General features: G+C 42.4%; 1 protein-coding gene across 1 annotated transcript in view; it reads left to right on the forward strand.

Annotated features, from left to right (window-relative positions):
• MALRD1 (MAM and LDL receptor class A domain containing 1) overlaps positions 1–19,305 on the forward strand; it is a 662,703-nt gene that overhangs the window by 288,366 nt on the left and 355,032 nt on the right. The window lies entirely within an intron of this gene.

Genomic DNA, 19,305 nt, shown 5'->3' on the forward strand with positions numbered 1-19,305 from the left:
TTAAGGAGGAGCAGAAGAGTCTGTGCTACTAGAGAGTTCCTGGTGGAAGAGAGACTCTGTTCCAGGCAGCATCAGTTCCTGGAACCGGACAGAGGCATCACCCCACAGACACCACCACAGACCCTGAACTGATGTTGAGAGCAAATGGTGTTCACTCCGCGCTCATGCTTCCTAGGTAAAGTCCTGTGATGGAACTTCTTTGTCCTCTTGCAGCTACCAGTGCGTGGAGACGCACCCCCGTTCCACAGATGCCCACCGACAGAACCTCCGGCAGCGGACCAAACAACGAAAAAAAGGAGCCCAAGAGCGCACCGAGGTCAAGAAGGTATCTATTACAAATAGTACGCAAACAAGCAATAAGTTACTTACAAATTAATAAAATGCAGTCCGTACAAATTGGTGGGGCTTCACAGTATTGCGGCCAACTGCTAATTAGAAGGGGAAGGAGTCTCTCTATCAGAATGATACGTCCCGCGTGCTAGGACTGGGCACTCCGTAGCTCCGTAACTCCTGTACAATAAGTCCAAAGTAGACCCTTAGCCAAAAAGCAAATGAAGCCCAAACAGCCACAATGATCTCCGCTACGCGTTTCGCATAATAAATATGCTTCATCAGTCAATACCGCTTTTTGGCTAAGGGTCTACTTTGGACTTATTGCCACTATACCCCATTCACTGATCTACTGATTTGTTTGTGTGGGAGAGTTTGTTACGGAGGCTGCACAGAAGGGGGCCAGATCCATACGGGTCCCGCAGTGACGCGAGTCCCCAGAAGTACAGGAGTTACGGAGCTATGGAGTGCCCAGTCCCAGCGCGCGGGACGTAACATTCTGGTAGAGAGACTCCTTCTACTTAGCAGCTTGCCGCAATACTGTGAAGCCCCGCCAATTTGTACGGACTGCATTTTATTCATATGTAAGTAACTTATTGCTTGTTTGCTACTATTTGTAATACATACGTTCTTGACCTCGGTGTGCTCTTGTGCTCCTTTTTTCTGTTTTTGTGATGTTGAGAGCACCCTGCATATAGGTACCTCTCTTTGGACTTGTATCAAAGGTTGATAAGAGGCATAGCCTTTCAGCCCTCAGATAGGGACTGCTGAACTAAAGTGTTTGTCAGTACCTACATAGAGTTAGGGCGGGCTTTTATTTTCTGCTCTAAACTTTCTGTTTAAAGCTGCTGGCTAATAAAGCCTACGTTTCTTTATCCTAAAATCATCTCCGGTGTTTTACCCTCTGCGCACATCTTCTTCACTACTCAACTCAAAACTTGAATCAAACTTAGAATATGTGAAATTTGTTTCCAAAGCCACTTATAGAGATGGGCAAAAGTGTTATAGTTTGGCGCAAGAATTTGGGTACAAACTTTTTTATCTTTCTTCACAAATTCACAAAAGATGACATATTTTACTAGAGTCCCAATTTACTTATATAAAGGTTTGTTTGGTGTGGTATATAACACATGGAGAGACAACTGCGCACAAGAAAAGTGTAACGCTTGTGCTCACCACGAACAAGACGGGACCCTGGTACTGAGGTGGGAAAGTATATAAACGCCACCCACAGCAACGAGGGCATGTCTGGGGAGTGGGTGGTAAAGGTAGTCGGGTCGGGATTGGGGAAAGGAGAACAGTCCAGATACTTGCCGAGGTCGGAGGTTGGAGCCCATAGAATAGTCGATATCCGGTGTGCCATGGTCAGGGGTTGGAGCCAGTAGAATAGTTGATGTCTGGGTGCCATGGTCAGAGATAGAGAGATGCGGAAGGTCAGAGGTAAGACGGGGTCAATAATCCAGAGAAGTGGAGTCCAAGGGTCAAGCCAGGTCGATTCGCAGGAAGTCAAACAGCAAACAAGGTAAGGTAAGGCAAGGCAAGGCAAGGCAAACAAAGCTAGGAACAGGGACGTGGGAACAGCAAGGCTACAAGGAACTATGTTCAGCCAAAGTGCCAGTGCACAGCTGAGCATATATAGGAGATGAGAACCAATGAGATAGAGGGGAGGAATGGCGGTGCGGTCACAGCGGAGGCAGGGATAGGTGGAGCAGTCCAGGAGACAGGTGGGAGTGTTGAACAGATTATTGGTTGTTGACACGCAGCTGAGGATCGGTGCACACGCGTCATGTGTGCGCGGTGCCATGAACGGGAGGCGGGGATAGCCCCCATGATGTTATTAGAACCTCTCCGTGCTCGCGCGTAGTGATATCTGCGAAGCTGCTTGAAGCTGCAGGTAAGGAGGGAGCGCGCCATGGAGGATGCGTTCCCCGATTCCTTACAAAGAGGCACATCTGAGATACCTTGGAAATATCCTAATTTTGATATGTAAAGTATATTAAAATGACTTAATTTTTCATATTTCCTAGGTATCTCAGATATGTTCCTTTTTGTGCACAGGTGTCTCTACGTGTGCTTGGGGGAGATATATAAGCAACTTGTAAAATGGCACTGTTTCCTCTCTGCCTCCAGCAGAACCAATATTTCAGGTTCTTGACAAACTCTATAAGCTTAGTTAATGAGAACCTTAGTGGCGGAAGGCAGATTTGCATGCTTGAGGATGATTTTTAAAGTTGGACGAACAAAACATTTTTGGTCAAATTTGCAAAAAGTTCAAACCTTGCTAAACAATTACATTTTTGCAGGGTATTTGGACTTTAGCAAAAACTTTACCTCCATCTGTACCCACAAATGTGCCAGTGCTTAACGTGCTGTATCTTTTTCCAAATGAAGGACATAAAAAGTCGCTGAATAATTGTTTTACTAAAGTGGACATCCAAAGAATCTGTTAAATATTCCTTGCAATGGGTATTTTTATTTTGTACAATGTATAATTTGTTTTAGTTTTGAGTTATTAACACCGCTATATTGTTTTGTACATTGTACTTTATAGAGTGTTCCATAACACTTAAAGCTCAGTAGTTGTAGCACACAAATCTTACCTATTCATATTTTCAGAGTTGTCAATTTTCACAGAAATAAGTCTGTCAATTTTGTGGACTGATGTTCTCAACATACAGTTGGTAACCTCCAGTACAATCTCTCATGTCTTTTACTTATTAATCATGTCATCATAGTGTACAGTACAAGGACGATGTATGGTCATATTTTGTATGCACCACATACAACTGCAAAGTGTCTCAAGTCTACATTATTCAGTTTTTTGGGAGTGCAACTCTGCAGTGCCTGAAATATATTAAAACCTGCAGAATTTTGAGTGGCTAATGTCTGTTTTTAATATAAATTTTTAACAATACATTGTGTTTTATTATTTTAATACAATATTTTTTAATTAGTTAAATGTGTTTATTTATTTTAATTTCACGTGAGGGCACATTTAACTATAAAAATATAATTGACGTAATAGCATGTAATATTATTTTTTGTTAAATAAGAACAGACTTTTATTTTCAAGAAATAACATTAAAAAATCAAAAATAATTCAAGTGCAGTTTCAAAGCTTCAGTTTAATAGGATTTGATTCTACCATGGAGGGCCTCTCAAGACTAAACTCTAGCTATGAAGTTGTGGCACTATCAGGATTATCTTTTTGCATCACAAAAAGACATGTAAGTATGATTAATAAATTCCCTGTAACACAAAAGTAGAAAGGGATATTTACACATAAAAAATAAAATCATGGAAGTGGAAGGGTTAATGAACTTCCCCAAATAATACCTTAGCATGCTTAAGAATAGTAATGAAAATAAATTAAATCACATTCAATTTTTGGTAATCAGTTCATTGTTTTGAAATGTTTACTTTATACCTTTTTTTGTATCTTATTTCCCAGCATATTGTCTTGTATATTCTTTCTTTAAGACCTTGCATACATGGTAGCTTCTATGACATTAGAAATATGTACATACTGTACAGAGCTGCAATGTTTTCTGGAAGTGGGATCATTGAGGTTTTGCTTCTAGGTTTATACCATTGCTTTTGTAGCAATTACCTGACTTCTAAGTCCTCCTCCCGAAAAAGAGAAGTACTGTAAGTTGTCCTCTTCTGTATCAGTTTTCCTGCAAATACCTTTAAAAAATATAACGAGCTACAAGAAAAGGGGGACATAAGTTGTAAACTACATGGGCCCCCCCTTAGTGCCTATCCTTATGATATTCAACATACAGTACATCTATAAGCCACTCCATTTGTTAACAAATAAAGCACCATTATTCCGCTCATTTCCATCTTGGAGAAATATGTAAATATTTGTCTAACCTTTGACATTTTATAAGTGTTTTAAAATATAGTCATGATTATTTCAATGTTAGTATGATTACACAATCCTCACTTATAGATGAGCCACTAGCGAATATTTCACAAATGTCAATTTAAAAGTAAAATCGTTAATTCTATAATTTATGATATTGGTCACACAGATCAAGTCTGTAGGCCTACATTTAAAAGCTACAGTATTAAACATTAAAATGAGGGAGAAAATTTAACATACCCAAGTCCTTGTATATAATGTTTCTTCTACAGCGCTAAAAATGTGCGCAGTGTTCTATGTAGAATTTTGCCAGCACAATAAATCCTTACCCCCCATATGCCCTCAACTCCTTCTCCTTAATAACTGAGGAAGAACTATCCAGAGTTATAACCTCCACCACCCCTATCTAACCCCTTGAAACCATTTCCTTTAAGGTACACCCCTTACACTTATCCTCTATAATTCCCATCCTAACGTACAGTACCACATCAACCTCTTCCTTAATGCACCCATCCTGAAAAAGCCTCAAGAATCATCTTGCAGCTACCGCCCTTTTGCATCCAAACTGCTAGATTTAATTTTATATAGATGCATGTTGGACTTAATTCATCTCCAAAAAGAATTGCTGAATTCTCTGCCATATGAATTTCGGTCATTCTACTCCACAGACACAGCTCTAGCTAAATTTACCAACTATATTTTCTCGGCAAAGGCCCCAGGAAAATAATCCCTGATAAATATAATGGAACTTTCATCTGTTTTTGACACTGTTGACATCCCCCTTCTCCTTCAAATGCTTGAATTGACTGGTCTATGAGAAACTGCCTTTTTCCTGGTTGATAGCCACATTAGTAATCTAGGCCCCCTCATTGAGAGGGCCTATGTACAGTAGCCACAATGACAATCAATGGGTTTATATTTTAAGTTAGATTTTTTGGGGATTATTTGTAATTCATTTTTTCTTTCATATAGCCACATTTAACTAATATGGGTATTGTTCATTAGTCTGTTGGGGGCAAGGGTGTTAAGGTTTGTTGGGGTAGTTGCCCTGGGGAGGGTGGCTAGGCCCCCAGGGGGTGGGTGGTAGGGTTTAACCCTGTGTTTGCCTTAACTACAGAATAGTTTAATCAGAATGCATGGGTATGGAAGCTGTATTATAAACTGTGGGCAGTCATTTATAAAGACAAAAATGAGTAAGGGTCCCGGAGCCAGAGACGCACACATTGGTACATTTCTGATAAATAATGTAAGAGTGAAACTGTCATGGTAGTGCTGCCCGCAGACCAGACCCGTCCCAAGACTGAGGTGGAAAGTATAATACCACGCAACCGCAGCAGAGGGGCGTGTCCGGAGTGTGGTAATTTAGTTGCAAGGCCTGGAGTCTTTAGTAATAGAACCAAAGGTACTTGCCGTGTCCGGAGGTAGAAGGATCGTGGTGATTGCCGTAGCCGGGGGTGCCAGAGGTCCGGGAGGTAGAGGAGCGAGCCGAGATCGAAGGGCGGAGAGAGACTACGTCATGAGGAGTAAGCCGGGGTCCAGAGCCAGAGGAAGAGTTGAAAGCCAAGCCGGGTCAAACCTGAAGTACACGAAGAACAAGAGCACACACGAATACTAGCCCAACTAGCAGAAGCTATGCAGAGCAATGATTCCCAGGGAGAACAGGGGTAATATACGTGGAGGGACCAATCAGTGAAGGAGGCAGAGTGGAGGTGTGCCGTGGAGCGCCTTGTGACTGGTGCAGGCTGTGATCCTTGCCTGTGATCAGCTGTGGAGTGTGAGAGCAGGAGCGGGACTGCAGCTGTACAAGGGGGGCGTGGCTAGAAGAACGGAGGATTGAATAAATTACTGCCGGAGGCGCGCGCTGTGTAAGATCCTCTTGCGCGCGCCCCGACAAGATGGTGGACGCAAGAGCCAGCGTCGGGCGAGATCGCCGAGTCCCATGGCGAGGACGCACCAGCGGGGAGTGAGGGGCGGCAGCAACGACCTCCGAGGCAGGTAAGGAGGTGTTGCGTGAGCCCTGCTTCCTGACAGAAACCTGTTTGGAATGTTTGGAATAGTTTTAAGCTATTAAAAAGAGCGGAGGCGCATGCGCGGCGGCTAGGTCAATGGAGGCTTAAAGATAAGGCTCCGTCCCTACCGGCGCTAAAATCTGACATAAGCGGCATAAATCTTTATCACAGAAAATGGCCGGGGGCAGATCTAGTTCTCGGATAACCCCAGGATGTCAACAAGGGCACAAGCTAATAGAGGTGCCCCTGTACTAACTGAGTATTTAAAAAAAAAAAAGGAAATGACGCAGGCGGGAAGCTCCGGTGCACCCAGGGCTAAAATTTGCCAATCAGCCCCTAAAATCCATACACCCCATTTACATTTGCCAAATTTAGTGGATAAACAATGTTATGATGACTCCTTATTTGCATATCATGGATTATCACTAATGGACATTAAAGTTAATTCTATACGCTTTATGGGAGAAAACATGACTTTACCGTTATTATCCTTTTATGATATACCATTTGTCCTGTGACTTTAAGTTAGGTGAACATCACGTTAAGTGACTTAATGGAGCATTGTGGATCTGGGACTTAATCTGCCCATGTTTGTAAATATTCATACCCTTGGCTTTGTTTGATATTTAGGACAGCCTTATGTCTATCGCAAACATTTTTTAATTTCTTTATTGTGTTCTCCTCTACAACCTCTGTTTGGGGGATGCATTCAAAGGACATTTTTGAATTAATTATGTGCTGTGGTAATAATTTATCTGCAATATTTTGGAAAGCAACCTATCTTTATTTGCAATCTGTTCAACTTGGCAAATAGTGCTGTCAGAATGATTTGGCTATTAAGTGAAAAACAACATAGTTGAAATATCAACTTTCCTTGCTTATTCCTCAATTAGTATTTTTCTTTCACTTCGTATCTAAGCATTAAATAAAAATGTAGAGTATTTATAACAGTAGGAAGCTTAGCGATAATTGTAAAGCTGAGAAAACAACAGGAAGCTTTGAAATTGTATGTAGTGATGATGCTTTTTGTGAAACGTTTGCAATATATTGTCCTTCTTGGAAAACCTTGAAAGAAAGCAGTTGATACTAAAGTTGAGTGTTGTCTAGTATGATTTGATATATTGAATCTTACTTTAGCCCCATTTCTGTTCCTTAAATGCATTGTGATAATTATTACAATGAACTAGTATCAAGGGCAGTAATGAGAATGACAATTTTATGAAACAAATTCAAATCCATTGTCACGAACAGCACACAAGTGAGCACACGACTTGTATATGTGACAAGGGTTAATACACACAGCTCTCTAGCTGATCCTCTTTTCTCCCCACAGGGTCCCTGAAATGATTAATATCTCCTCTCAATCTGTTACAAATATATCTTAAATCGCTTCGACTTGTACGGTTTTTGTTCCCTGTTTACAAAGAAAATATGTAATTAGCACACAAAAATCTATTGTAGCAAAATGTGTCTCCAAAAGCAATTACTCTCTTCAAAACATGCAAAGTTCAATTGTATCACAAAAGTCAATACTTTTGGGTACAAAAATTAGTACAGTGCTCAGTTACATAAATAAGGTTGTGAGAAATATACAATACAATATATTCGCGACAGTTTATAAAATCAATAGGTTGTGGAGATTGGAATATCAGAATTCATGCATTAGACACTCCTCTGTTGAATTCCAAATGAATATTCTAAATGCATGGATTTTATCCTAAAACTCCCTTGTATTGGAACACAGAAAAATTGCACCTTCTGGGTGTGTTCTTACACCCTCCCCCCCCCCCCCCCCAATCTCCAGTGAAACCTTTATGGCTTGAGTAGAAAAATAACTTTCCTTTTGAATCAAAAAGTGTCTGAATATAGAAAATGTCCCATATCTTTATTCCCATAACTCCTACAATAATGTAACTCATATCAATGTGTTTGGGTGAGTTTGCTGCATGCAAAGATACTACTATTTTTCACCAGTTGACTCCTAAATTTGAGAGATAAATAAATATCTGTCCTTTGCACCCTCTCAATCATGGATTGTTTAGCATCATTTAATTAGTCAGATCACAATTGTTACAAAGATATATTTTTGATTCTTGCAAATGGTGGTCAGACCCATTATAATTTGTATTTAGTCAATTATATTAAAATGGTTTCTTGCTTATTTCTACTGTCAGAAAGAGTTTCGACTTCAGGGTTCAAATCACCCGCCTCCCTCACCCCCCTTCCAAAACAGGCATTGAAACAAGATAACCTCCCTTCTAGACAAACACAGAAACCCAGGCAAGGCTGCTGACCCAAATAAAAAACAAAACATGGATGTAACCATGAAGGCCTTACAGGGTTACCCATGTGGGCTCACACAGAGTAACATTTCTCTTCTATCGTATAGTTCTCGTTGACTTGGCAGAGTCTAAGTCCCGCCCAATTCTGCCTGGTGACAGTGACATCAAATTAGGATATATAAAGTGATGGAAGAAGGTGATGGAACTCAGGTTCCTGGAGAATTTATAGTGGAGGAGCCTCCCTGTGAATAGTGTAAATATGTTCAGTGGATAGATGGGTATATAATAGTGTAGGGATCAATTTTCTTGTTTTTTATTTTGGGACAGTGTCCTATCCAGATAGTATCCATAGGACTGGCTCTATACTACTCTCTCGTTTGTCATTGAGGAAGCATATGCTTAGACAGGATTTCCCAAGATGCAGCCCTGAGGCATAGTTGGGTCCATAGCTAACTCCAGGTATTCAGCACCTAAGATGGAGCGCTATTGATTCTATACAGAAGCAGGATCGTTTGGGTAACCCATCTTGAGCCAAGCTATAGCACCTCCCTAGTGGCTGAGAGTGGGAGTTGAGCATCTAGGGAAGCACATACAGACAGTGAATATACTAGAGACTGTATTGAGGGGAGAATAACGCCTGATCAAACGCTTGATCAAGAAGATTTTCTGTGAGTGTAGATCGCAGCCCTGAGGCATAGTAGGATCAACCCAATCGGAGGGTTTATAGCTAACTCAAGCAGCAAAGGCCATGGGTGGCATTCAGCAACCGAGATGGGGATATTGATGACAGTCAGAGAGAGTGTAGTAAAAGGTGCAGCAGGGTGCTATACAGCAGAGGGATCATTTAGACAAACCATCATGAGCCAACCCATAGAACCTCCCTAGAGAGCCAAGAGTGGAGTGTACAAGCCATGAATAAACCAGAGACTGTATATACAGTATATATATATATATATATATATATATATATATATATATATATACATCTGCATGTCATTTCCCAGAATCCCTTGCTGCAGTGGAAGTGCTGTGTGCTGGGTGATAATGGTGAAGGGCGGGGTTGCAGACCTGCCTTAGACATGCAGATGAGCATACAGTTATATATATATATATACATATATATATATATATATATATATATATATATATATATATATATATATATATATATATAGTGATACCATCATTCATTGTCCTCTAGGGACTGGAACAGTGCAGTAAGTGTGCTTTCCAGTCCACAGATAGTTAATTCCTCAAAGAGAAGCCAGCAGCAGCAGCAGCTGCTAACTAATGGAGTTAATCAGACTCCTTAGTGAAACAAGTAAGTGGTTTAAAAAACAGGCTGAAAGCTGATATGCAGAGAGACTGTTTTCCCCAGTGAAGGGGGGGAGATAGAAGTGCTCCCCAGCTGCGGAAGCTGACACAGAGGAGAGTTTCTCTGGGCTCATGTGGGGCCAAGTTCCCTAAGAAGGAAAGAACGCAAGACCGTGCTGAAGCGGTGACGTCTGCTCCAAAGGACTTACAAACAGATAAGGAAAAATCCTTTATTATTACTGTGTGCAAAGACTGTGCAGATTGTTGCATTTTCCAAGGCATGTTTTGAGGGTGGGAACCAGCTTAGCTGGCCATCCAACTAGTGAAGGCGAAAGCTACGGTGCAGTTAGCTTTCCCTAAAGGGAATTGTGGCGGGGAAGGCGTTAACTGGACTTATAATAAAGTTCAGGCCCACTTGGTTAACCCTGACCCGTGTGTTAGGGTCTTAGAGTGTCAGCTCTAGGACCCAGATGTCAAAAATGTATTACTGCAACTGTATACTGATTTTGCGACATTAAAGAATGATGTGATTTTATTTCCTCTCCGGGGATGCTGGGATCGGGAGATTTCTAGGCTGTGTTTCAGGGTGGGTTTGGTGGAGAAAGTCCTTGCAGAATGCGTCTATATAGCGGGGTTACGGGTTATGGGATACCCCAAAAGTTGTATATGGAAAATGAGTGATATCCTCTGATACTGCTAAGCACATTACTCCGCCAACCGTGTACCCTGAAAACGCTCTTATGACTCACTGCCAGAGTCCCTGCTGCAGCATCTTCCAGACAAGGTAAATGGGTATGAAGGGGTTAAAAGATATCTGCAGGTATACACAAAGTCCTTACTATAGCATGGGACTCACCAGTATAGCAGAGGTACCGCTATACTGTACATGCCCAGGTATCCTGAGCCTAGAGTAGGGGTTCAGGAAGATGCTCACGCTAAGGTTATGAAGCTGAGCAGATTTGCAGTGTTTAAAAGTATGTTTCTAATGTGTGCCAGGAATGAGGCTAGTGATTTGTAGAGGATATACACTCACTCCATGCATGACACCAGAATAGGACCTCTCAACTTTTTGCACGCAGCAGACAGGACACCATATCTTTTATTAAACGGGAATAGTTTAATATGTATAGATATTGCTGACCTGTATATGAGCTGAGGGCTTTCTAAGTTATAGACTCTGGAAGGCACAGATGGTTACCAGGGGCCATACTTGAAAGGGCTCAGAGATGCCTAGGTGTGAGGCCATATGGGCCCTGCCATTATTATAGAGCACCCATATCCTGGCATGAAACAAGGCAACCTAACACCCTTTGCTAAACAGCCAGCCGCTGTGGGGCCTCGCACCGTGGGGGGGCAAAGGGGCAGAGGGGGATATTTTACCTGCCCGGCTAAAAGGCTCAGGGGTGGGAAACCCTGTATGAGTGTTTTTGATTGGTTGCTAGGCGGTTGCTAAGGTGTTTTGATTGGGCTGCAGGTTTTCTGGGACATGGATACCAGAGGTATGAAAAGCCCTGACACAGGTCAGATTCTTCTGTTCTAAGAGTTCCATCTAAGAGTTTCATCAGTTCCATCTTGTGTGATTCACCTGAGATTCAGTCCCATTGGAGAAGTGGCCTGGAATATTTTGCTGTGTGTTTGCAATTAGGAAAGATTAGTTTTGTTATCCCAGTTTTCCAAAGTAAGTGTGTCTTTTTACTGTATTTTTGTGTAACATAGTTGTGTGCGTTCATTAGGTGAATAAACGCAATTTATTTTTATCTCACTGCTTGCTCAATCAATGATCCCGGTAATTAAAAGTGGTAATAAGCGGGTCTTACCGTGACAGGAATAAGAGTTTATTTTATGATGTGGTTTTTCTTAAAGGGACGGTGGGTCTGTTTATATATGATTTAATCCCTGTAAATAAACCCCTGCATAGAAAATACAGTGTTTCCGGCCTTAAATTGGGATAAAAGAGACTGAAACGTGGTGTATATGGTGACTAAGTACTTATTGGCGGTTAATAAATCTCCTGTTTGTATGAATAAAGTTCCTGGTGCCCATCATTGAATTACCCATACCTAATCTGCACGGATCCAGCCCTGACAAGGTAATACAGTCTGAGCACACCCTGTAAATAGATACTCAATATATTCTCCCTAGGACCCGGGCAAGGAGGGTTATATGTATTTTTAAGTTGTACTTCTAACTAATTGTTTGTGTGCCAGTTTTTTAAAATGCTGAATATTTTCTGGCCTAATAATGACATTCATAAATTAGTTCATGACTATGTACCAGCTCCTCCTCCTCCGCCACACATTTTGTCCTTTGCTCTGCTGCACCGACCTCTGCCTCACGCTTCCTCCTCTACTCCCACCACTGCACGCTTACTCTTCTTCTCCTGCTGCCCTCCCTGCTGCCACCCCCTCAAAATGTACCACTTTTGGAGAGCTGTAGGCAACCATCTTGCAGGTTATACTTTATTTTGGGACAGTGTCCTATCCAGATAGTATCCATAGGACTGGCTCTATACTACTCTCTCGTTTGTCATTGAGGAAGCATATGCTTAGACAGGATTTCCCAAGATGCAGCCCTGAGGCATAGTTGGGTCCATAGCTAACTCCAGGTATTCAGCACCTAAGATGGAGCGCTATTGATTCTATACAGAAGCAGGATCGTTTGGGTAACCCATCTTGAGCCAAGCTATAGCACCTCCCTAGTGGCTGAGAGTGGGAGTTGAGCATCTAGGGAAGCACATACAGACAGTGAATATACTAGAGACTGTATTGAGGGGAGAATAACGCCTGATCAAACGCTTGATCAAGAAGATTTTCTGTGAGTGTAGATCGCAGCCCTGAGGCATAGTAGGATCAACCCAATCGGAGGGTTTATAGCTAACTCAAGCAGCAAAGGCCATGGGTGGCATTCAGCAACCGAGATGGGGATATTGATGACAGTCAGAGAGAGTGTAGTAAAAGGTGCAGCAGGGTGCTATACAGCAGAGGGATCATTTAGACAAACCATCATGAGCCAACCCATAGAACCTCCCTAGAGAGCCAAGAGTGGAGTGTACAAGCCATGAATAAACCAGAGACTGTATATACAGTATATATATATATATATATATATATATATATATATATATACATCTGCATGTCATTTCCCAGAATCCCTTGCTGCAGTGGAAGTGCTGTGTGCTGGGTGATAATGGTGAAGGGCGGGGTTGCAGACCTGCCTTAGACATGCAGATGAGCATACAGTTATATATATATATATACATATATATATATATATATATATATATATATATATATATATATATATATATATATAGTGATACCATCATTCATTGTCCTCTAGGGACTGGAACAGTGCAGTAAGTGTGCTTTCCAGTCCACAGATAGTTAATTCCTCAAAGAGAAGCCAGCAGCAGCAGCAGCTGCTAACTAATGGAGTTAATCAGACTCCTTAGTGAAACAAGTAAGTGGTTTAAAAAACAGGCTGAAAGCTGATATGCAGAGAGACTGTTTTCCCCAGTGAAGGGGGGGAGATAGAAGTGCTCCCCAGCTGCGGAAGCTGACACAGAGGAGAGTTTCTCTGGGCTCATGTGGGGCCAAGTTCCCTAAGAAGGAAAGAACGCAAGACCGTGCTGAAGCGGTGACGTCTGCTCCAAAGGACTTACAAACAGATAAGGAAAAATCCTTTATTATTACTGTGTGCAAAGACTGTGCAGATTGTTGCATTTTCCAAGGCATGTTTTGAGGGTGGGAACCAGCTTAGCTGGCCATCCAACTAGTGAAGGCGAAAGCTACGGTGCAGTTAGCTTTCCCTAAAGGGAATTGTGGCGGGGAAGGCGTTAACTGGACTTATAATAAAGTTCAGGCCCACTTGGTTAACCCTGACCCGTGTGTTAGGGTCTTAGAGTGTCAGCTCTAGGACCCAGATGTCAAAAATGTATTACTGCAACTGTATACTGATTTTGCGACATTAAAGAATGATGTGATTTTATTTCCTCTCCGGGGATGCTGGGATCGGGAGATTTCTAGGCTGTGTTTCAGGGTGGGTTTGGTGGAGAAAGTCCTTGCAGAATGCGTCTATATAGCGGGGTTACGGGTTATGGGATACCCCAAAAGTTGTATATGGAAAATGAGTGATATCCTCTGATACTGCTAAGCACATTACTCCGCCAACCGTGTACCCTGAAAACGCTCTTATGACTCACTGCCAGAGTCCCTGCTGCAGCATCTTCCAGACAAGGTAAATGGGTATGAAGGGGTTAAAAGATATCTGCAGGTATACACAAAGTCCTTACTATAGCATGGGACTCACCAGTATAGCAGAGGTACCGCTATACTGTACATGCCCAGGTATCCTGAGCCTAGAGTAGGGGTTCAGGAAGATGCTCACGCTAAGGTTATGAAGCTGAGCAGATTTGCAGTGTTTAAAAGTATGTTTCTAATGTGTGCCAGGAATGAGGCTAGTGATTTGTAGAGGATATACACTCACTCCATGCATGACACCAGAATAGGACCTCTCAACTTTTTGCACGCAGCAGACAGGACACCATATCTTTTATTAAACGGGAATAGTTTAATATGTATAGATATTGCTGACCTGTATATGAGCTGAGGGCTTTCTAAGTTATAGACTCTGGAAGGCACAGATGGTTACCAGGGGCCATACTTGAAAGGGCTCAGAGATGCCTAGGTGTGAGGCCATATGGGCCCTGCCATTATTATAGAGCACCCATATCCTGGCATGAAACAAGGCAACCTAACACCCTTTGCTAAACAGCCAGCCGCTGTGGGGCCTCGCACCGTGGGGGGGCAAAGGGGCAGAGGGGGATATTTTACCTGCCCGGCTAAAAGGCTCAGGGGTGGGAAACCCTGTATGAGTGTTTTTGATTGGTTGCTAGGCGGTTGCTAAGGTGTTTTGATTGGGCTGCAGGTTTTCTGGGACATGGATACCAGAGGTATGAAAAGCCCTGACACAGGTCAGATTCTTCTGTTCTAAGAGTTCCATCTAAGAGTTTCATCAGTTCCATCTTGTGTGATTCACCTGAGATTCAGTCCCATTGGAGAAGTGGCCTGGAATATTTTGCTGTGTGTTTGCAATTAGGAAAGATTAGTTTTGTTATCCCAGTTTTCCAAAGTAAGTGTGTCTTTTTACTGTATTTTTGTGTAACATAGTTGTGTGCGTTCATTAGGTGAATAAACGCAATTTATTTTTATCTCACTGCTTGCTCAATCAATGATCCCGGTAATTAAAAGTGGTAATAAGCGGGTCTTACCGTGACAGGAATAAGAGTTTATTTTATGATGTGGTTTTTCTTAAAGGGACGGTGGGTCTGTTTATATATGATTTAATCCCTGTAAATAAACCCCTGCATAGAAAATACAGTGTTTCCGGCCTTAAATTGGGATAAAAGAGACTGAAACGTGGTGTATATGGTGACTAAGTACTTATTGGCGGTTAATAAATCTCCTGTTTGTATGAATAAAGTTCCTGGTGCCCATCATTGAATTACCCATACCTAATCTGCACGGATCCAGCCCTGACAAGGTAATACAGTCTGAGCACACCCTGTAAATAGATACTCAATATATTCTCCCTAGGACCCGGGCAAGGAGGGTTATATGTATTTTTAAGTTGTACTTCTAACTAATTGTTTGTGTGCCAGTTTTTTAAAATGCTGAATATTTTCTGGCCTAATAATGACATTCATAAATTAGTTCATGACTATGTACCAGCTCCTCCTCCTCCGCCACACATTTTGTCCTTTGCTCTGCTGCACCGACCTCTGCCTCACGCTTCCTCCTCTACTCCCACCACTGCACGCTTACTCTTCTTCTCCTGCTGCCCTCCCTGCTGCCACCCCCTCAAAATGTACCACTTTTGGAGAGCTGTAGGCAACCATCTTGCAGGTTATACTTTATTTTGGGACAGTGTCCTATCCAGATAGTATCCATAGGACTGGCTCTATACTACTCTCTCGTTTGTCATTGAGGAAGCATATGCTTAGACAGGATTTCCCAAGATGCAGCCCTGAGGCATAGTTGGGTCCATAGCTAACTCCAGGTATTCAGCACCTAAGATGGAGCGCTATTGATTCTATACAGAAGCAGGATCGTTTGGGTAACCCATCTTGAGCCAAGCTATAGCACCTCCCTAGTGGCTGAGAGTGGGAGTTGAGCATCTAGGGAAGCACATACAGACAGTGAATATACTAGAGACTGTATTGAGGGGAGAATAACGCCTGATCAAACGCTTGATCAAGAAGATTTTCTGTGAGTGTAGATCGCAGCCCTGAGGCATAGTAGGATCAACCCAATCGGAGGGTTTATAGCTAACTCAAGCAGCAAAGGCCATGGGTGGCATTCAGCAACCGAGATGGGGATATTGATGACAGTCAGAGAGAGTGTAGTAAAAGGTGCAGCAGGGTGCTATACAGCAGAGGGATCATTTAGACAAACCATCATGAGCCAACCCATAGAACCTCCCTAGAGAGCCAAGAGTGGAGTGTACAAGCCATGAATAAACCAGAGACTGTATATACAGTATATATATATATATATATATATATATATATATATATATATATATACATCTGCATGTCATTTCCCAGAATCCCTTGCTGCAGTGGAAGTGCTGTGTGCTGGGTGATAATGGTGAAGGGCGGGGTTGCAGACCTGCCTTAGACATGCAGATGAGCATACAGTTATATATATATATATACATATATATATATATATATATATATATATATATATATATATATATATATATATAGTGATACCATCATTCATTGTCCTCTAGGGACTGGAACAGTGCAGTAAGTGTGCTTTCCAGTCCACAGATAGTTAATTCCTCAAAGAGAAGCCAGCAGCAGCAGCAGCTGCTAACTAATGGAGTTAATCAGACTCCTTAGTGAAACAAGTAAGTGGTTTAAAAAACAGGCTGAAAGCTGATATGCAGAGAGACTGTTTTCCCCAGTGAAGGGGGGGAGATAGAAGTGCTCCCCAGCTGCGGAAGCTGACACAGAGGAGAGTTTCTCTGGGCTCATGTGGGGCCAAGTTCCCTAAGAAGGAAAGAACGCAAGACCGTGCTGAAGCGGTGACGTCTGCTCCAAAGGACTTACAAACAGATAAGGAAAAATCCTTTATTATTACTGTGTGCAAAGACTGTGCAGATTGTTGCATTTTCCAAGGCATGTTTTGAGGGTGGGAACCAGCTTAGCTGGCCATCCAACTAGTGAAGGCGAAAGCTACGGTGCAGTTAGCTTTCCCTAAAGGGAATTGTGGCGGGGAAGGCGTTAACTGGACTTATAATAAAGTTCAGGCCCACTTGGTTAACCCTGACCCGTGTGTTAGGGTCTTAGAGTGTCAGCTCTAGGACCCAGATGTCAAAAATGTATTACTGCAACTGTATACTGATTTTGCGACATTAAAGAATGATGTGATTTTATTTCCTCTCCGGGGATGCTGGGATCGGGAGATTTCTAGGCTGTGTTTCAGGGTGGGTTTGGTGGAGAAAGTCCTTGCAGAATGCGTCTATATAGCGGGGTTACGGGTTATGGGATACCCCAAAAGTTGTATATGGAAAATGAGTGATATCCTCTGATACTGCTAAGCACATTACTCCGCCAACCGTGTACCCTGAAAACGCTCTTATGACTCACTGCCAGAGTCCCTGCTGCAGCATCTTCCAGACAAGGTAAATGGGTATGAAGGGGTTAAAAGATATCTGCAGGTATACACAAAGTCCTTACTATAGCATGGGACTCACCAGTATAGCAGAGGTACCGCTATACTGTACATGCCCAGGTATCCTGAGCCTAGAGTAGGGGTTCAGGAAGATGCTCACGCTAAGGTTATGAAGCTGAGCAGATTTGCAGTGTTTAAAAGTATGTTTCTAATGTGTGCCAGGAATGAGGCTAGTGATTTGTAGAGGATATACACTCACTCCATGCATGACACCAGAATAGGACCTCTCAACTTTTTGCACGCAGCAGACAGGACACCATATCTTTTATTAAACGGGAATAGTTTAATATGTATAGATATTGCTGACCTGTATATGAGCTGAGGGCTTTCTAAGTTATAGACTCTGGAAGGCACAGATGGTTACCAGGGGCCATACTTGAAAGGGCTCAGAGATGCCTAGGTGTGAGGCCATATGGGCCCTGCCATTATTATAGAGCACCCATATCCTGGCATGAAACAAGGCAACCTAACACCCTTTGCTAAACAGCCAGCCGCTGTGGGGCCTCGCACCGTGGGGGGGCAAAGGGGCAGAGGGGGATATTTTACCTGCCCGGCTAAAAGGCTCAGGGGTGGGAAACCCTGTATGAGTGTTTTTGATTGGTTGCTAGGCGGTTGCTAAGGTGTTTTGATTGGGCTGCAGGTTTTCTGGGACATGGATACCAGAGGTATGAAAAGCCCTGACACAGGTCAGATTCTTCTGTTCTAAGAGTTCCATCTAAGAGTTTCATCAGTTCCATCTTGTGTGATTCACCTGAGATTCAGTCCCATTGGAGAAGTGGCCTGGAATATTTTGCTGTGTGTTTGCAATTAGGAAAGATTAGTTTTGTTATCCCAGTTTTCCAAAGTAAGTGTGTCTTTTTACTGTATTTTTGTGTAACATAGTTGTGTGCGTTCATTAGGTGAATAAACGCAATTTATTTTTATCTCACTGCTTGCTCAATCAATGATCCCGGTAATTAAAAGTGGTAATAAGCGGGTCTTACCGTGACAGGAATAAGAGTTTATTTTATGATGTGGTTTTTCTTAAAGGGACGGTGGGTCTGTTTATATATGATTTAATCCCTGTAAATAAACCCCTGCATAGAAAATACAGTGTTTCCGGCCTTAAATTGGGATAAAAGAGACTGAAACGTGGTGTATATGGTGACTAAGTACTTATTGGCGGTTAATAAATCTCCTGTTTGTATGAATAAAGTTCCTGGTGCCCATCATTGAATTACCCATACCTAATCTGCACGGATCCAGCCCTGACAAGGTAATACAGTCTGAGCACACCCTGTAAATAGATACTCAATATATTCTCCCTAGGACCCGGGCAAGGAGGGTTATATGTATTTTTAAGTTGTACTTCTAACTAATTGTTTGTGTGCCAGTTTTTTAAAATGCTGAATATTTTCTGGCCTAATAATGACATTCATAAATTAGTTCATGACTATGTACCAGCTCCTCCTCCTCCGCCACACATTTTGTCCTTTGCTCTGCTGCACCGACCTCTGCCTCACGCTTCCTCCTCTACTCCCACCACTGCACGCTTACTCTTCTTCTCCTGCTGCCCTCCCTGCTGCCACCCCCTCAAAATGTACCACTTTTGGAGAGCTGTAGGCAACCATCTTGCAGGTTATACTTTATTTTGGGACAGTGTCCTATCCAGATAGTATCCATAGGACTGGCTCTATACTACTCTCTCGTTTGTCATTGAGGAAGCATATGCTTAGACAGGATTTCCCAAGATGCAGCCCTGAGGCATAGTTGGGTCCATA

This window comes from Ascaphus truei, chromosome 2 (assembly GCF_040206685.1).
Source record: "Ascaphus truei isolate aAscTru1 chromosome 2, aAscTru1.hap1, whole genome shotgun sequence".
Classification (NCBI taxonomy): domain Eukaryota; kingdom Metazoa; phylum Chordata; class Amphibia; order Anura; family Ascaphidae; genus Ascaphus; species Ascaphus truei.